Source organism: Herpailurus yagouaroundi, unplaced genomic scaffold (genome assembly GCF_014898765.1).
Source record: "Herpailurus yagouaroundi ecotype Mexico unplaced genomic scaffold, PumYag 142, whole genome shotgun sequence".
Lineage (NCBI taxonomy): Eukaryota > Metazoa > Chordata > Mammalia > Carnivora > Felidae > Herpailurus > Herpailurus yagouaroundi.
Window position 1 is genome coordinate 59,494,993 of NW_024412397.1, and position 19,654 is coordinate 59,514,646.

Below are 19,654 nucleotides of genomic sequence, written 5' to 3' on the forward strand. Positions count from 1 at the left end.
AATTAAGAGAGGGCAGTCGTGCAGAACTAGGGTAGGTTCTAGAGTATGAGAGTGTAGGGAACAGGTGGAAACTTAGCAAGTCCTTTTCTTTAGGATTCTTTTTTTTTTTTTATTAAAAATTTTTTTTTCAACGTTTATTTATTTTTGGGACAGAGAGAGACAGAGCATGAACAGGGGAGGGGCAGAGAGAGAGGGAGACACAGAATCGGAAACAGGCTCCAGGCTCCGAGCCATCAGCCCAGAGCCTGACGCGGGGCTTGAACTCCCGGACCGCGAGATCGTGACCTGGCTGAAGTCGGACGCTTAACCGACTGCGCCACCCAGGCGCCCCTTTAGGATTCTTTTTGAGTCCCTCCATCTTCAGAAATCAGATGCTCCTTTCCTCCGGTATAGGGATGGCACCTCTCACATGAGAGTGGACCTATTTCGGGGGAGAAGAGCGAGGAGAAGGTCAGAATGACTTTGCTTTTGCTGTTTTCTCAAATTCCTTCAGCTTAAAACATTCCGTGTACCAGGGTGACTTATTTGGGGGGTAGAATTCCTGAACCCCATCACCAACAGGATGGGGAGGCAGACTGGGGAGTTCGTAGTTCTTTGGAAGTGAAGTACAGTCCTAGATGTTCAGTATGCAAAGTGTGTCTGTAATGAAAGAATATGTTTAAAAAAAATTTTTTTAATGTTTTATTTATTTTTGAAGACAGAGAGAGACAGAGCATGAATGGAGGAAGAGCAGAGAGAGGGAGACACAGAATCCAAAGCAGGCTCCAGGCTCCGAGCTGTCAGCACAGAGCCCGACGTGGGGCTCGAACCCACGAACCGTGAGATCATGACCTGAGCTGAAGTCGGACGCTTAACCGACTGAGCCACCCAGGCGCCCCAAGAATATGTTTTTTTAAAACCCATTTCACTCATTTATAATTACTTGCCTGACTCACAGGAATTTGGATTTCCATCCCTGTTGTCAACCAACTCTAAGAAAATGTGTTCTTTCATTCAAAAGGGCCTGCTGACATGTCAACGAAAGGCGATATGTAGATCCTGTTTGGTCCGTGATTTGAACAAAGCAACCCAAACAATGACAATTTTGAGACCATCTAAGGTTTCAACGTAGACTGAAGTCTAGATGATTTTAAGGAATTGTTGATTTTTTTTAGTGTACTCATGGTATTTTTTGTTTTCAAAGTTTTCACCTGGTAAAGAAGCAAGATGAAATATTTACAAGTGAGAAGACACCATTTCTGAGATTTGCCATAAAATATTCCAAAGAATGTACTCTTTTGAAAATTTTCCATAATAAATGGTTTAAAAAAACAGTATTTACCCCCACCTGTCTAGGAGTCTGTGAGCACATTATCATGCAAAGTAGCATTTGGTTCTTTTTATCCTTTGTTCTCTTTGTTACCCTGCAAAACTGCTGCCGATTAACCCTACTGCAATATTATCAAATTCTTTCTTTACACTGGAAAACTCCTTTTAAAGACACAGTTCCTTTAAATCTATGAATAGCTTATTTGATAATAATGTTATTTAAAGTATTTATTTTTAAATTTTATTATAACTTTATATATTATGTGTTTATATTATTATTTGTATATGAGTTAGGTTATAATTTAAAATACGATTCAAAAGGACATTTATTTATTTATATTTTTAATGTTTATTTATTTTTGAGAAAGAGAGAGGCAGAGCAGATGGGAGAAGGGGCAGAGGGAGAGGGAGACACAGAATCTGAAGCAGGCTCCAGGCTCTGAGCTGTCAGCACAGAGCCCGATGCAGGGCTTGAACTCACAGATCGTGAGATCGTGACCTGAGCCAAAGTCAGATGCTTAATCGACTGAACCACTCAGGTGTCCCTATTTCTTTCTTTCTTTCTTTCTTTCTTTCTTTCTTTCTTTCTTTTTTTTATGAAGATCCTTCAAGTTTTGGAAGAATTTTATTTTCATTAAGCCTTAGTACAAGCCAGACCACGCTACCGTCAGTGGCCTGACCCTGTCTCTGGCAAGCTCTTAAAGAGAGCTCCATGGGTCTCAGTGGGATTCTTCCCAGCATGCCTTTGCCCTCCGCAGGCTCAACAACACTGACCACAGATGTATCCAGCATCCAGCAACGCAGCTCCCAGAGAGGCCCTGCTCCCCAAGGCTCCTGAGAAGCCACTTGTGTTCTGATAATAATCACAGGGACTGAGATTTTTGATACACTCAGCTTTCAGTCAGCCTAATTCCAGACAAGAGCTTCCTTGAGAAATACCCCGAAGCTAAAAATGATCCTTTTCTAGGTCCACAAATTGCAGTTCTCCATTTCCATGCCTGACACCGTTGCCTTCGTCAGAGGCATATATGCTCAACGCCGCCCAGTGCGTCAGCCAGCTCAAGTCTTAAATGCCTAAGGAAAATTGTGCTTAAATGAATTGGTCTTCACCCTCCTGCCACACCGAGGGAAAATGGAAGCCAACTCACTTGTCAAGGCAAGATGTGCAGATTTTTATAATGGTAGGACTAAATGCCATATTATCAGCCTCCACTCAAAACTTCTTGTTTTGTTGTGTTTCCTCAATCTCCTTAACAATAGTGAAAATAACTCTTAGCCCTCGATCCATACATTACAGGACAGAAATTTCATTTCCAGCACAGGCTGAGACAGCCTTCTGCATGAGTGCAATGAGGTGGCAGATAAGGTACAAATTACTAGATAGATGTTCTTTACAAGCTGGGTGGGCTTGGGCAAGTCTCTTAATATTCCTACATCCCCTTTCTTGTATACATGAGCCAGAGACAGAATACACAAATGGACAATGGCCAGACCACACACAATAATAGAGCTCTGACCCATGTCGGTAGCAACTGGAAAAACAACCCATTATCTACAATGACCAGCCTACAAAACCAACATAGTATCTATAAATCAGACTCATAGGAAGTCAGACCACTAACCCTAGCAAACAGTCTAAGAAGCCAAAATATAATCCCTCTAATAATTGGCCAAAATGACCAGGACATTTTAGTGGTCTTCACCTATTTCTGCGTGAGAAAAGGACGTGAGACCAGATGATCGATCTTCAGCCATGTTTTTGGATTCTACAAAAATTTACATTAGTCAGCACATATTTACTGGGCATCTAGTTCATGCCAGGCTACTGTGCTGGATGTTAGAGCTAATTGATAAATTTCCAGTCTAGTGAGGGAGAATGTCATAAATCAAATATTTACACAAATATAAAATTGCAACTCTGACTAGCGGCCGTGCACCACACTATGAGAGCTAAGAAGAAGTTGGTGGGGGGGGGTCTCGGAGAAAATGGCACTTACATTCAGATTTGAAGAGGATGAGAACTGGCCAGGTGAAGGAGAGGAAAGAGAAATAAAATCCAGACAAAGATCAGGGGGGTGGGGGTGGGGTGCGGCGCCTGGGTGGCTTGGTCAGTTAAGCGTCTGACTCTTAATTTCATCTCAGGTCATGATCTCACAGTCAAACCCTGCATCAGGCTCTGCAATGAGTGTGGAGGTGCCTGCTTGGGATTCTCTCTCTCTCCCTCTCTCTCTACCCCTCTCCTGCTTATGTGCATGCACACTCTCTCTCTCAATTAAAAAAAAAAAAAACAGAGTGGGAGGAAGAACAGAGGAATACAGGAATCTAGAGAAAGATGAGCTTGGCTGGAGCAGAGAGAGCAAGGGGGGGCCACTGCCAGATAAAGTTTGAAAGAGAATGAGGTACCCAACCACATAGGGTCTCACGGGCATTGTTAAGAAATTTTGTCCTATCTGAAACTTGATGACAACAGCAATATAGTAGCTAACGCTTACTGAAAGCTAACTGTCAGGCACACTTCTCAATGTTTTAGAGATATGTTACACTTATAATCACATCTGTTACTTATTAAAAGTCAAAAACACTAGTGAAAAGTGGATAAGATTGGTGGAAGGGGAGAACGTGGACAGATAGACATGTGTGAAATTTGGAAGGTAAAAATCAGAGAACTTGGCAATGCATAGGGTGTAGAAAGTCAGAAGGGGAAAGATTTGAAGAGTGACTTTGAAGCCTTTGGCTTTTGAGATGGGTAGATGATTTTCTTCACTAGGAGAAAGAACACTAGAAGAGCCATAATGTGGACACGTTGAATTGGGAGGGACTGAGATACCTGGAAGCTGTTGTCAAGGAGCTAGCTGTCACCGGCAGAATGATCCCCCAAAGATGTCCTCATCCTTATCCCTGGATCCTGTGAATATGTCACCTTATGTTGCAAAAGGGACTTTGTAGATGTGATGGAGGTTAAGAACCGTAAAGAATATTCCTGGATTATCTATATGAATCCAATATAATCACATGAGCTCTTAAAAGCAAAGACATTTTCCTAAATATGGCACCCAAAACACAATCGATCGAAGAAAAAAATACGTTAAATAGGTTCAAAGTTAAAAACCTCTGTGTATCACATGGCTCTCTCAAGAAAGTGAAAAGAGTGGGAGAAAATATTTGCACATCATATGTCCGACAAGGATCTAGTACCCGCAATATACAAAGAACTCTCACAACTCAATGATAAAATGCCAAAATCCCCATGAAAAATGGGGCAAAGGACTTTAATAGACATTTCTCCAAAGAAGATATGAAAATATTCAATAAGCTCCTGAAAACACGTTCAATATTATTCATCTCTAGGGAAATGCAAGTTAAATCTATAGTGAGCTACCATTAGGACAACCGTAGTAAGGTGGGGAGAACGGAAAATTGCAAGTGTTGGCAAGGATGTGGAGAAACTGGAATCTTTGTGCACTTCTGCCAGGAATGTAAGAAGTTAGGGGGCAACTCCTGTGGAAAACAGTTTGGCTGTTTCCACAAAAAGCTAAACACAGCGTGACCTTCTGACCCAGTAACTCCACTCCTTGGCACATACTCCACAGAAATGAATACATATGTTTGTAAAAGAACGTGTACATGCATGGTTACAGCAGCATTATTCCCAACAGCCAGCAAAACCTGAAATATCTAGCAACTGATGAATGTATAAACAAAATGTGGTACACCCACTCAATGGGATATTATTTTCCCATAAAAAAAGAACCAAGTAAAAAAAAAAAATTTAAAAGGGGCGCCTGGGTGGCGCAGTCGGTTAAGCGTCCGACTTCAGCCAGGTCACGATCTCGCGGCCCGTGAGTTCGAGCCCCACGTCGGGCTCTGGGCTGATGGCTCGGAGCCTGGAGCCTGTTTCTGATTCTGTGTCTCCCTCTTTCTCTGCCCCTCCCCCGTTCATGCTCTGTCTCTCTCTGTCCCAAAAATAAATAAACGTTGAAAAAAAAAAAAAAAGAACCAAGTATTGGTATGTGATACAACACGGGTGCATCTTGAAAACATGCTGAATGAATGAAGCGAGGCACAAAAAAATTCACATATTATATGAGCTTGTGAACATGAAATGCCCAAAGGAGGCAAATCCATAGAGTCAGAAGATATTAGTGGGTGCCAGGGAACAGCGAGAGAGGAGAATGGGGAGCGACTGCTAACAGGTACCTGGTTCCCTTTTAGGGTGACGGAAATATTCTGGAATGAGATAGTGGTGATGGTTACAGATAATTGGGAATATACTAAAAATCACCAAATCATATACTTTTGTTTGCTTGTTTTCTTGCTTTTTTTTTAAATGTTTGTTTATTTTTGAGAGAGTGATGGCTCTGTGCTGACAGCAGAGAGCCAGATGTGGGTCTTGAACTCACAAACCGTGAGATCATGACCTCAGCCGAAGTTGCATATTTAACCAACTGAGTCACCCAGGTGCCCTTGTTTTCTTTTTTTTTTTTTCAAGTTTATATATTTTGAGAGAGAGAGAGAGAGAGAGAGAGAGAGAGAGAGAGCATATGCCCAGTGAGGGAGGAACAGAGGGATAGGGAGAAAGAATCTTAAGCAGGCTCCCCGCCCAGCACAGAGCCCAACTCAGGGCTCAATCTCACAACCTTGAGATCATGATGGGAGCAGAAATCAAGAGTCTGTTGCTTAACCAACTGAGCCACCCGGGTGCCCCTGATATACTTTAAACTGGTGAATTTCATGTTATGTGAATTGTATCTTAATAAAAAAAAAATTACAAAAAAAAAAAAAAAAGAAACCTTAAAAAGCCAAGACTTTTCTCCAATGGCAATCAGAAAAAATGAGTCTGAAAGAGAAGTCAGAGAGATTCAAAGCGTGAGAAGGACTCGATGTGCCCTTGCTGGTTTGAAGACGGAAGGGGCAGTGTGATGAATGCAGGTGGCCTTGAACTGAGACTCCCGGCTGACAGCCAGCAAGGAAGCAGGGGGCTCAGCCCTGGCAGCACAAAGAACTGAACTCCACCAACACCATGAATGAGACTGGAGGTGGGTATATCCCTAGAACCTCCAAAGGGAATGCCACCCCACTTGCATCATGATTTTGGTCTTGTGGGATCCCAAGCCGAAGATCCCACTGAGACATACTGCACCAGCCCTCTAACCCACAGAACTGTGAGATAATAAGACAGATATTGTTTTCAGCCACTAGGCTGATAGTAATTTGTTATGGTAGCAATAAAAAACTAACTGCATGTAACAACTTTGTGTGGAAACAGATGGCAGCCAGATTAATCTTGGTGACCACCTCATAATGTATATAAATGTTGAATCACTATAGTATACACCTGAAACTACTACTAAACTATTGTGTGCTGACTACACTTCAATTTAAAAAAAAAAGAAAAAGAAAAAGAAAAAACTTGTACGTTGGTTATGTACAGAAAAGGGTTTGTCTGCACAAACCACCCGGGGTATCATTTCACATAGGGGCTGACTGCAGCCGTGAACACGGATGAGTGCCGAGGGAGGGGGAAGGACAAGAAGTTGCAGTACCTAGGACAGAGCCCTGTGGTGACCTGTTGGAAGCGGGAAGAGGAGGAGGAGGAGGAGGAGGGCCGAAAGACACAGGGAAGACGAGGACAGTGATTGTCTGTCCTCCCTGCCGGGGAGCACCCATTATGGAGGTGATGGCTTGCAACTTAGAGCCAGCCTTTCATAGGCAGACCTCGAATTCATACCACCTTTCCAAGAAGACCCTGCTAGCTGCCTGTGAAATAGTCCTTTTTAACGTTGAAGGACGAGACGTTCCAGTAGTTCAGGGAGTAATCAAAATTCTCGAAAAAGAGAGGCAACAAAATCCTGTCTAAAGGAGACAATAGCACAGTTGATGGTAGGAGCTTGTACAAAGAAGGCCACAACCAGCTCAAAAAGAAGGGCCTGGTGAGTCAGAGGATTTTTTTTTTTTACCATAGTTTGGGATGGTCACCGTAATAAAGAATGACAATCCCAGATTCAAGGGTGTCCTTGTGGCTGTAACTGGTGTGTGTGTGTGTGTGTGTGTGTGTGTGTGTGTTACTAAAACACGAATCCTAAAATGAGAGGCAGTTCCTAGGACCAGATGGAAATGAATTTTGTTGAAAAAGAGGAAAAAACTAATACATTTGAAATGTTCCAGTTTCTGTATAAAAGGAAACAGTGTGGACACATTTTTATTCTGTCTGAATAAATGACTCATCAGTTAAAAAAAAAAAAAGTCACCATTTTGGTCAATGTTCTTAGTCTCAGACAACAGAATCCATGCTAGCTAATTTATCTTATTTTTTCATTTTTAAAAATGTTTATTTATTTTTGAGACGGAGAGACACAGCGTGTGAGCAGAGGAGGGGCAGGGAGAGAGGGAGACACAGAATCTGAAGCAGACTCCAGGCTCTGAGTTGACAGCACAGAGCCCGACGTGGGGCTTGAACCCACGAACCATGAGATCATGACCTGGGCCGAAGTCGGACGCTTAACTGACTGAGCCACCCAGGTGCCCCTGTGCTAGCTAATTTAAATAAAAGATTTATTAAAAGTCATAATAAAAGAAAGGCAAGGAAACAGACTCTGGGCTGAGCTTCCAGGAATAACTCCGCCAACTGCACTGCCGATCCGGGTCATCCAAAGGAGCTTCTGCCCGCAGCGTCAAGTAGCTGCGGGTCTGGAAGCTTCCTCCCGGCCACTGGCCTCACCTGTCCAAGGCGCACCTGCACAACAGACACCTCAAGCCCCGCCTCGCTACATATGTCTCAGTTTCAAATGGCAGTCCTCTGAGAGGGCGTCTGATTGGTGGACTCTGAATCTCACCTGGAAATTGTGGCAAGGGAATATGGAAGCTGTTGTCGCTAGCTTTCTACCCTCCACCAAGAAGGTATGCCGAGAGAGGAGTGGAATGAACGCTGAATGAGCCATCCTGCAGCACCTTCCACGGAAGGCAAGCAGGACAGTGTTTCAGGAGGGAGTCAGCAGGTCAACAGTGTCCAGCCACACAGGGAGAGCAAGCACAGTGAAAAGTTCACCCATTCCTTCAACGCAGTGATCATGGGTTACCTAAACAAGACTGAACCAGTGCATTCACAGAACTGGAGCAGTGAAGAGGGAACGTAGAGGAAGGAATTGCAGCCAGCAAGTGTGATCAAGAATTTTGAGAAACTGGGGCACCTGGGTGGCTCAGTCAGTTACGCATCCAACTCTAGGTTTTGGCTCAGGTCGTGATCTCACGGTTCATGAGTTCGAGCCCCGCATCGGGCTCTGCACTGACTGTGCGGAGCCTTCTTGGGATTCTCTCTCTCTCTCTCTCTGTGTCTCTCTCTGCCCCTTTCCTGCTCACACTGTCTCTGTCTCTTTAAAAAAAAAATTTTTTTTTTTTTGAGAATTTGAGCCAAAGTGGGCGGGAAAGGGGCGGGCAGCAGCACACTCAGGGGGGGGGGGGGGCGGGTTGGGAGGAAGGGAGGGGTTCCTTTTTTCCTTGCTGACTTGGATTGTTTTGGTTTGGAAATTGAAGTACCTCCATTAATGAGCCCTTTCGGAAGGAGGATTGAATATAAAAGATAAAAGGGATAATGCAAAGAAGACAGAAGAGTGGCCCAGGGTGGGAGGTCTCTGAGAAGGCAGGAGGCCTTGGGGGGTGGGGGGGCGGGGAGGGTGGCAGGCAGCATCCAGAACACAGGAGGGCCAGCACCGTGGCTCGGAGGAAGGCTGGTTTCTTTCTGGAGAAAGATTGGAAGAGCAACGTTTAAAGGAGGTTTGCGGAGATGATGGCAGAAAGACAGGGCATCTCCATCTGGCGGCTTCTATTTTCTCTGCACAGTGGGATGCTCAGTCATCTGCTGAACAGGAGGAGGAGGAGTGGGCGTCCAGGACTGAGGAGAGGTGATACTTGAATCGATCATCTGGAGAGTGAGAGAGTGAGCGACCAGGGAGACAGGAAGGAGCACGGGGCAGCGCCACGGGACATGGTCTTCCCATCGTATGGCGGGGGACCAAGGGGTCTGGTGGGTAACCCCTCCAGAGCAGAGAAAAAGTGTATACATACTTTTGTCTTACCTCTGATTAGGGTTTTTACCAGATGAGTTCAACAAAAAGTAAAGAGAGAGCTAGGGAGTGTGTTCTGTGAAAGCCCAGCTGGTCAGAGGGCAAGTAAAGCAAGCTGGGCCAAAGCCCTGGGAGCAGAGGGGCCACCGCGTGAGGAGGCCAGGGGAGCCCACGCAGCCCTTGCCCTCGTGGTGGGGCAGGTGAGCAAGCAAACTGCCAGAGAAGTCATGCCCAGAGGATGGTTCTGCTGATTTGGTGATGCACAATATTTTTGAGCGACTACCATTTCGAATGACTGCCATGACTAAGGGTCTGAGAAGGGTCCATGACAATTATTGGTTATTTTGCAATTCTGCATAAGTTTCGGGGCTCACAAAACTTTGATCCACCCCTGGGCCCCTCCCAAGGCCTTGGAAGAGGCCACGCAAATGAGGTACCCCAAAGGTGAAGCGCCCTTAGCATCAGCGTAACTCCATCCCTTCATATCAGCCAACTATCATGCAATAAACGAATGTGGCCTAGGGTCAAGAATGCCTTTTAGGTTCAATTAGAGCAAGGTCAGAATTCTGGCATCTGCCTCTTGCTAGTTAGGATATTACCTGAGCTGGCTGAGTTTGAGCTTCCACATCTGTGTGCAGATTGACCTTGAGGTGACTACCATGACCCCTGTGAGTTGCTCCTAACCAACAGAATGCGACAAAGGTGGTGAGATGTCACTCCCACGACTGTTAACGTTACATAAGATTCCGTCTTGTCAGATTTGCTCTAGAGGCTGGCTCTCTGTGAAAGGTTTGAAGAAACAAGCTACCATGGGATCTAGATCCACGAGGAAGTGAATCCTTCCAACACCCTACGTGTGCTTGGAAGCAGACCCTTCTCCATTCGAGCCTCCAGATGGGAACCCAGCCCGCGTCAAGACCCTGATCACAGTTTTGCTGAAGACCCAACTAAGCTGTACCGGGACTCCTGACCCACAGAAATGGAGACAATGAATGAGCGTTGCGTTAAGCCACTAAGTTTACGGCAATTTGTTATGCAGCATAAAAACAAATACAATGTGTAGACCTAAGGATTATAGCATTTGCTTTGCTGGGTTGAAGTAAAGATAACACGAGTTGTATGCGAGTGGCCAACACAATTCCAGGCATGAGTTGACACTTCCCCTGCTGTCTTTCCCGGGAATCTTACAGCCCTTAAGAAGTGACTCATTCCTGGCTCAGTCAGTTAATCGTCTGACTCTTGATTTCAGCTCAGGTCCTGATCTCATGGCTCGTGGGATCGAGCCCTGCGTCGGGCTTTGCACTGAGTGTCGAGACTGCTTAAAATTCTCTCTCCCCCTCTGCTCTACCACCGCACACATGCTCTCTCCCTCTCTCTCTTAAAAATAAGTTAAAAAAAAAAATGACTCATTCCAACTCAGGGATCAGGAGAGCAAGAGAGTAGTATTTCACGTGGGTCCTGAATAATTAGCAAGGTGTTGCTTTGTGGAGAATGGAAGGAAAAGGAACACTGGAGAAGAAGGGATAGCAAAGCAAAGCAAAGAGTCATAAAGCGAAAAACACGGGCAGTGACTCCAAGTAAGATCTTGTGGCCTGAGTGCAAAGGTGGGAGAAAGAGTTTGGGACTTAGTATAGGGCCCTTTGAACATTAAGCTAAGGAAATGTTAACATTTTAAATTAATCACATGCACATTTATTTTTTTTTTCCAAACTGACTTTGAAACTAGGAGATTTCATCAGATTTAACTTCCAACTTAGCAATCGCAGAGTACATTATCGTAAAAACAAACCTTATGCTTTCACTCAGTTAAAATTGACATTTAAATGACCATAAGAAATCAGAAGGAAAACTTCCTTATCTGTCTATCCATCGTGAGCCTGCGTGTGTATGGCAGCTGTAGGAAGCGTGTCTCATCTACCTGGAGTGTAATGAGGGACCCAGGGGCCGGGCTCTGAAATGCATTACTGAGTTTGCACGAAGGCCTTCGTTTTCAAGATCTGCTGCCTGCCCATGATGTGGTGCAGCAGGATAATAAAGCAGGCCCTTCCGGGGAGTCTGATGGGAACCTCCTTGAGAACTTCAAAGCAGTCTGGAAGCTCCCATCTAGACTTCCTTCCCTTCTTCCTTCCTTCACTGTGCTGCCATCTGGCTGTTCTGCTGTTGTCCCCCGGCCCGTCCCCATTTTCTCTTGCAGCCCCGCCCACTAACAAATTTCTTGCACAATGAGTCCTGTCATGGCATCTGCTGCTTGGAGGACCCAGAATAACACAAGTGGGGTCAGGAGTGGTCTGAGAAAACAGACAGTTCGACGGGGACGTGGAACCAGGCTCCACACCTCCCAGCAGGCGAAGAGCTTGCCCTTCTCGTTGGCAGACGGGGCACTGAGAGCCTCTGGTGTAAGGAATTGGGTCAGTTGCTCAAGATTTCACCAGTGGTGACCCGGAGAATGTTCTGGTGGAGGAGAATGCTGTAACAGGTGCCTCGATGCAGGCATTTAAAAACACAGGTGGCCTATGTCTGCAGAAACAGCAGCGGGGGCTGGATGCCCCTCAGCTAGCTGCTTTGATGTCCAGCAGAAGAATGAGTGACTGAGGCCCATTAACATAGGGTCTCTGTGAGAACTTACAAAGGGGCCTTTATCTCCTGTGGAGGAATGACAGACACAGCCGAGACGCAGGCTGAAGACCTTATTGTGAGCATCATGGATCTCACGGAGCATCGCTCATAGAGCGTCCCAATGCTCAGCCAACGCAGCTCTATTATGCAAAGGCCAGGGCCTTGGAGGGGAAAACCCGGGATTTTGAAAAGTGGGAGAGAGACATCTAGAATGATGGCCTGAGGACGTGGATTCGACGGTGGCCCCAGGACCCTCCCTTTCCTAGTGAGGTCCAGTACTTTTGTTGTGCTGGCACATTCTACGGAGGCCTCTCCCCATAAGACAACAAGTACCCCCCTGAGGGGATGCCCCACCTTTTCTCCCAGATTTGGGCAGGATGTGTATTAACTGGTGGAAAAGAAGATGGAGAAATGGAGAATGAAAGCGAGAACTGCCCCTGGGTTCAACAGTACTGGAAGCAAGCAAAAAGATCTTTATATTTGTCCTATGAAACGCTCCTCCTGGAAGAGAAAACTGAACCAATTCAGGTAGCTTGCGTATCAAAACTAACAACTTGCGGGGCGCCTGGGTGGCGCAGTCGGTTAAGCGTCCGACTTCAGCCAGGTCACGATCTCGCGGTCCGTGAGTTCGAGCCCCGCGTCAGGCTCTGGGCTGATGGCTCAGAGCCTGGAGCCTGTTTCCGATTCTGTGTCTCCCTCTCTCTCTGCCCCTCCCCCATTCATGCTCTGTCTCTCTCTGTCCCAAAAATAAATGTTGAAAAAACAAAACAAAACAACAAAAAAAAAACTAACAACTTGCTCATCAAGATTTACCTCAAGGCCCCTGCTTCCCATGCTCACCAATTCAAAACTATGATGTCTTAAACTGCCCAATCTGATTCCATTCCTTGCCTTGCAAAACACACCTTAAAGTCACTCAGTCCGGACTGTAAAACCCTCCCTATGCTTTCCCCCAATTTCCCTGTGTCAGGGCACTCTAAAACTGGCAATGTGATATTCTCCCACCCTGCTATAGATCTAATACGATCAGCTTTGCTTGATCAACGAGTGCTTCTGGTAGATCACCATCTACACAAAATAGACATGGCTAATAGTAATACAGAATAAATTCAACACATTCAACTCTTCTCACTTCAGCGCTGGCCTGTTCTCTTCTTTTTCTTTTAACTGTATTCACTTATGAGGTGTCGACCTGCATCAGTTCCAATGCACCCCTCCTCTCAATAGAGAAAACGTAGGGAACATTTAAGAAGCGAATCAGGAAATATATCAATGAGTACACTCCATATTTGGCATTCAAGACAACACTTGGCCTCACCTGAGGGAGGAAAAGAACCACTGTTATCAATGACTTTCTTACTCTTGTCAGAGTTCCTTGATGACCCTACCTTCTTTATTTTACTTAGAAAGTTACATACTTTGTCTGTATGTACTCTGTTGAAGAAGATTTATCTTGGTTAGTTAATGGTTAACTTCTGGCTGGCCTTTCCACGTTCTGAAATAGTTGCCAAGGCTATAATGTGTGCACTGGAGATATGAAGAACAGGATCTAGTACACGTAGGCTATTTGGGCCTTTAGAGGAAAGATCAAATTTTGATAGGAATGGCCCTTTTAATGGATTCAGACTTTGGCCTCGTAAAAGGGGCCTTCATTGTCCAAGTTGGTCATCTGAGAACCACTGTGATTACTCCAGCAAATAAAGGAGGTAAACCTATCAGAAGATTTATGTATTTGTGGTTGCTATTCATGATCATATTTTTAAAATTTTTATGGGTTTAAAAATGTATTCATAATATAATGGGTGTTAAAAGAAACACGCGTAACTTTTCACACAGATTGCTTATGTGTCAAATACAAGTTCTGCACAAACTCTATTCCCTGAGCAACAGATCCTCCCTTAAGGTTGAGTACAAATCAAGAGTTCACGAATGTGGTTCTTTTCCCATTGGTTTCCATTATAATTTCCTGTCTCATCATTGTTTCTAATAAGAAACATGTCCTGAGCAGTAACTGTGCACTATTCACTGATGCTTCCCGTGAATTTGTGATCTAGTTCCCTGGTCATAGCTCAGCACACAAGGAATGGTAATTACAGTTCCAAACAGTAGGTGATCAATACCAAATGAGAGGTCCATCGTAAGGTCGTAGAGGTGATTGCTAACCCTCTAGTTTTGAATATCTGCCTCATCCCTGCTGAGCCAAGATTTTCTGCCAAGTTAATCTGCAAATAAATTCCTAAATATAATCAGGGTTTTCCTACTCTTAAAGCATTATTTTGATTGTATCACTCCCCTGATCAAAACGCTTCGCTGCCTACTGATAAAAGTGCAGAGTCCTCAGGCTGAAGTTTCAGGTTTTCTAAAATCAGATCCCTTTTAATTCTTCCAGCTTTATGTTCTACTATCCTCTTCCACCACCCAGAATCCTCAGTCAAACTGACCTCGTCACCATTCCCTGCATATCCAACATTTTTCTGCCCTCAGGCCTTTGCTCATTTCTTTCACCATTTCAGGACCCCAGAAGTTCAGCCAAGGGACAATGTTTAGGAGGAAGCAACCGGAAGTGAGGTCATCTTAGGGAAGGGGTGGGATATTTAACATAAAAAGGCATCACACTTGAGACCTCTTTGTCTATTTGTCTCACCCTTCTACTTTCTTACTCTTTCTGTTAACATCTTTTTTTAACTTTTACTTATTTTAATTTAATTTTATTTTATTTTATTTATTTCCTTTTGAAGGAGAGAGAGAGACAGAGCATGAGTGGGGGAGGAACAGACAGAGAGGGAGACACAGAATTCAAAGCAGGCTCCAGGCTCTAAGCTGTCAGCACAGTGCCCGATGCGGGGCTCGAACTCACAAACTTTGAGATCATGACCTGAGCCGAAGTCGAACGCTTAACCAACTGAGCCACCCAGGCGCCCCTACTTTTTTTATTTTAGAGAGAGAGTGCGCACATGCACACAAATGGAGGAGAGGAGTAAGGGAGAGAGAGAGAAAATCTCTTTTTTTTAAGTGTCGTTTGAAAGAGAGAGAGAGTGTGTGTGTATGCGCGAATGCACACATGTGAGGGAGGGGCAGAGAGAGAGAGAATCCCAAGCAGGCTCAGTGCTGTCAGCACAGAGCCTGACTTGGGGCTCAAAGTCACGAATATTTGTATGATGATTTTAACAGTAATCATTTCTTTCTTTTTTTAAAATTTTTATTTTAGTGTTTATTCACTTATTGAGAGAGACAGAGTGAGAGATAGAGCACAAACGGTGGGAGGGGCAGAGAAAGAGGGAGACACAGAGCCCAAAGCAGGCTCCAGGCTGTGAGCTGTCAGCACAGAGCCCTACGCAGGGCTTGAAGCCACGAACCCTGAGATCATGACCTGAGCCGAAGTCGGATACTTAACTGACTGAGCCACCCAGGTGCCCCAACAGTGATCATGTAAACATGCCTTAAAAGCTGTTTAAATGTGCTCAGGGAGAATTGACTGATCCTCATGTTTCCCAACTCCGAACACTGCGTGGTTATGTTTAGTCTGCTCTATCTCTGTCCATCACTAGCTTCCCTCCTTCAGTCCCAGCTCCTCCCCTCCCACCACTGGATTCCGGTGGACTTTCTTTGTAACCAGGAATAGGGTAATATAGTCCTTCTCACACACACACACACACACACACACACACACACACACACACACAGATTCAATAGGTATTCAGGTTCCTTCCTCATCTACTGTTTGAGCGCTCGAATTCTGCCTCCTAGGACTCTGTGCCCACACCTGCTGACAGAGAGCTTTGCCTATAGTCCATCGCATCGTGAATCAGTCAAAGAAAAGTGACAAAAGAGCAAACTCCTTTTGCCATTCGAAGGGCGCATTTGTAATGAGAAGCGTCATTCACAGTTGTCTCAGTCTCTGTTGAAGCAGAGCCACACGTGTGCCTCATCACCATGCACTCCTGTCTGCTCACACCCTCCGTTAATTCTTGCCTGAAGTTGGAAGAAGGCAAGCACCCCCTTTGGCCCCATCTCGTCTGGGTTGTCCCATGACAACATTAAATGGTTTATTTGTTTCCTGCACCTGTTTTTGTTACTTTCCAAGTCCCCGGAGAACCAAAGGCAACCTGTCTGCTGCTCTGAAAAATTATTCTGTCTAGAATATTTGATCACATACCGGGACAGGTGCCAAATGGACAATAATATGCCAGATGTCCACCCAGGCAGCAGGAAGTTAGCCAGAACAGGGCATCTCCTGATTTAAAAGACCCAAAAGTTCACATTAATCCTGAACTGGTCTTCTCAGCACTCCCAGTGTTCACAGATCCTAGAATCCCAAGGGGGCTGAGCCAACTTAGAAACCCTACAGTTCATGACACTCATTTTTCAGGCTGAGATTCAGACTGCCTGAGACTCAGACAGGTTAAATGATACCCACATCAATTAATCGCTAACTAGTGGCAGATCCAGTTCTAGAAGGAACCCAGGTGACCCAGGGTCACCTGCAAATTAACAAGCAAAAGCGATCCTTATTCATTTTAATCCTCTGATCATTTCAGAACCTAGGATGAAGACATTTCATCCCGGAAACCGTGACCCACTCCCAACTGATTTCAACAGATAACAGGCCGAAGACTGGGACTAGTGAAATCAATCATACAGACGGATAAACACATGAAAGGTGAGGGTTGGAACACTCATCGAGTCAGACTCCAAATTTTTCACCCCAAGAAGTCGGTTCAGGATAGTCATATTTTGACAGTCCTCCATCCCAGAATTATTAAAGTAACACTTTAAGCCTCTTTGGCTGTTTTTAAGGGGATTAATTATATGAGCAGGTCTCCACGATCCTTTGTTTCTTTGTTTTTTCCCTAGTGCATTTGTAAGCAAGCAACTCGGAGCTCGGTGTGCCTTTTGCCAGAGGAGAAGTATCGACTGCAGAAGGGAGATCTCTGAGCTGGTCATCAAGGCCTATTTGACTACAAGATCAGAGAACTCTGGTCCTTCCAGGCCTGACCTGAGCCCTGCCAGACACCAGAAGGTCACCACTGCAGGAGTGAGGGAGAGGTCGGTGACCGGAAGGAAAGTGGCATCAGGGAAAGAGCACGGAGCTTTCAATTAGTCAATTAGTCTTGAAGGCAAGACATCTCTGGCCCTTTGAACAAATTCCTTCCCATCTTTGAACCTTAGTTGCTTTCCATTAAAGTGGTGATAACAACTAACCCGCAGGGCTGCCGGGAGGATAAAATGAGCTGAATGTATGAGAAGCTTCCAGATGTGTGGCCCTGAACAGGTACTCAACAAACTATTCTCCCTAACCTCCCCACCGTCTGACATACCATCACCCCCAAAGGTCTGAACACCACGTCTTTTTCTGGACTAGTGTGTTTCTTCCCCCAAGCCCCCATTTTACTGGTGGCACCCCAAGCCCTTCACCCCAATTAGCCCTGCTACCCCTGACCCTCAGTAAAATCCATCTCCCCGGGTTCAGCTAGATCTTAGAAAGGAAAAATTATCTGATCGAATGGGTTCACAATCAAAAGCCATCAACTTCACAATCCTCTGGGCAGTAGGTGTATTTTTGAAAGCAGCTGCTCAATAACCAAAGTGAATCTCAAATCCACTGAGTATCAGGCATGATACCAAAATCAAAAGAAGTTCTGAGACAATATTCAGAGGAGCCATCAGGACTGGCAGATACAGCCCTGCCTCAGAGCCTACTATAAATTATCGGTGAGGATATTCATGCTTTTCACATCTTCTTTTTTTTCCTTTTTTTAAAATGTTCATTTATTATTGAGAGACACAGAGCATGAGCAGGGGTGGGGGGGGGGGCAGAGGGAGAGGGAGACACAGAATCCGAAGCAGGCTCCAGGCTCTGAGCTGTCAGCGCAGAGCCCAACGCGGGACTCGAACCCACAAACGCGAGGTCATGACCTGAGCTGAAGTCACACGCTTAACCGACTGAGCCACCCAGGCGCCCCCTTTTCACATCTTCTACTGTCCTTGTGAACACGACGTCTTGCTCCCAGTTTTGGTTGCCGGGCCCAGGAGTACGCTCTGGAAGAGATAGTGAGAGGGTGGTTGGCTGCTAAGACCTTATGGTCCGGGTCATTTGTAACTCCTGCATTTGTATGTCAGGTGCTGCCATAACTGCCCTTCCTCTGGGCGACCCTTCTCCATCTTTTAGGAAAGAGATATTCCAAATGATGCCACCATTTAAGTGTGGGTGGCCAAAGTCTCAAACCTCACCTTTCCCAGCCTGAGACAAGACGTCTCCTAATTTTGAAGGCAAACGTACTTAATATGTGCCTACATCCCCCACCAGGGCCTAGCATTGCATTTAGTACAGCCTCATTAGATGAATGAATGAGCGAGTGAATGAGTGAAGGAAATTCTAAAATCTGATAGATATTACTAGTACTCATTTCCAAGTCTCCTCTCCCTCAGGCACATGACAGGTCAAGCCTCCCTGACGTCAAATGGGACCGTGTGACTACAAGTACAAGGGATGTATGTCACTTCTGATCTGAACCACACATGTGTGCTCTCCGGGCAGGATCTCTCTCCTACGCAACCAGCCACATTATAGATGGCAAAGGCTCTGTGAGACTGAGTTCCTGGGTCGCTATGTGAAACAGATCACCCCTCTGCCCTCGCTGACCTGTGTTGGATATATTACACGAACAAGAGATATACCTTTGTTGAGGGATTTTTGTTCTGCAGCATAACCTAGCCTATCCTGACTAATACAGCCAATGACCACTCAAAGGTGAAGGCAAAGAGGCTGCATATGTTGCCAAGGTCATAAATGCTCCTAAGGAGATTTTCTTACCCCGAGTTTGGCTGCTGTTATAACATCAGTCTTGTTTGTCAGGCAGGACCTAAAGGTTAAGCGCCACTGGAGGAAGGCTACTCAATCTGCGGTTTCATTGGTTTGAGAGCAGAAAGGCGTGATGCCCTTCAGTTACAGTGAATTGGTTCCCCTGCTGCACTGCAGGTCAGAACAAGGCACATTACCAGGGGGATACGCAAGACACAGCGTGAAAACAATTTCACGCATCAAACTCACATCCTTGGAACCACATTCTCGATTGATCTGTGCATAAATGTTTAAAATGCACTTTATTTCATTTTTAGGTTTTGAAATGAGGAGGTGACATTTGTAAGAATGAGCACCATATGTGCCTTGTCAAGTCTGCGGTATGCTCAGTGGGGCAAACCCAGCCCTGCCGCATGGCATCATCTACTTAGCAACCTCCTGGGATACCTTGTTTTTCATCCACGGACAGCATTTGGCCAGAGACGACAGGCAGTAGGGACAGGGACAGGACACTTTTTGGCAGTGTCTTCAAATTTACCTCACCAAAAATTCCTATTGTTTCTGGTTCCTGTGTTGGCAGTGAATTTCTCTAGGATGGGTACCATATGTTCTAGCATTTCTAAAACCATCTCTCTTCTGAATATTCTCCTTGTCTTCACAATCCATCAAAATGCCCCAGAAATCCCAATATTTTAGTATACAAACTACATGCATCAGACAACTTCCTGGACTAGGACACAATACAAAAATTAATTTCAAGAGCCTGTGCCTCAGTTTGGGGTTGAAACTAATTCACTTACTTCACCTTCATACACCAACAAACTGTAGGAGGATGAGGTTTATTTCTGCCCGGGGGCAGAAATTTGAT

At 45.2% G+C, this 19,654-nt stretch overlaps 1 long non-coding RNA gene across 1 annotated transcript in view; it reads right to left on the reverse strand.

Annotated features, from left to right (window-relative positions):
- Positions 1 to 332: 332 nt before the first annotated feature.
- LOC121033179 (uncharacterized) overlaps positions 333 to 19,654 on the reverse strand; it is a 132,145-nt gene continuing 112,823 nt past the window's right edge. The window contains exon 7 of the long non-coding RNA XR_005791750.1: positions 333 to 421. This is a non-coding gene — a long non-coding RNA (uncharacterized LOC121033179). The remainder of the gene's footprint in view (positions 422 to 19,654) is intronic.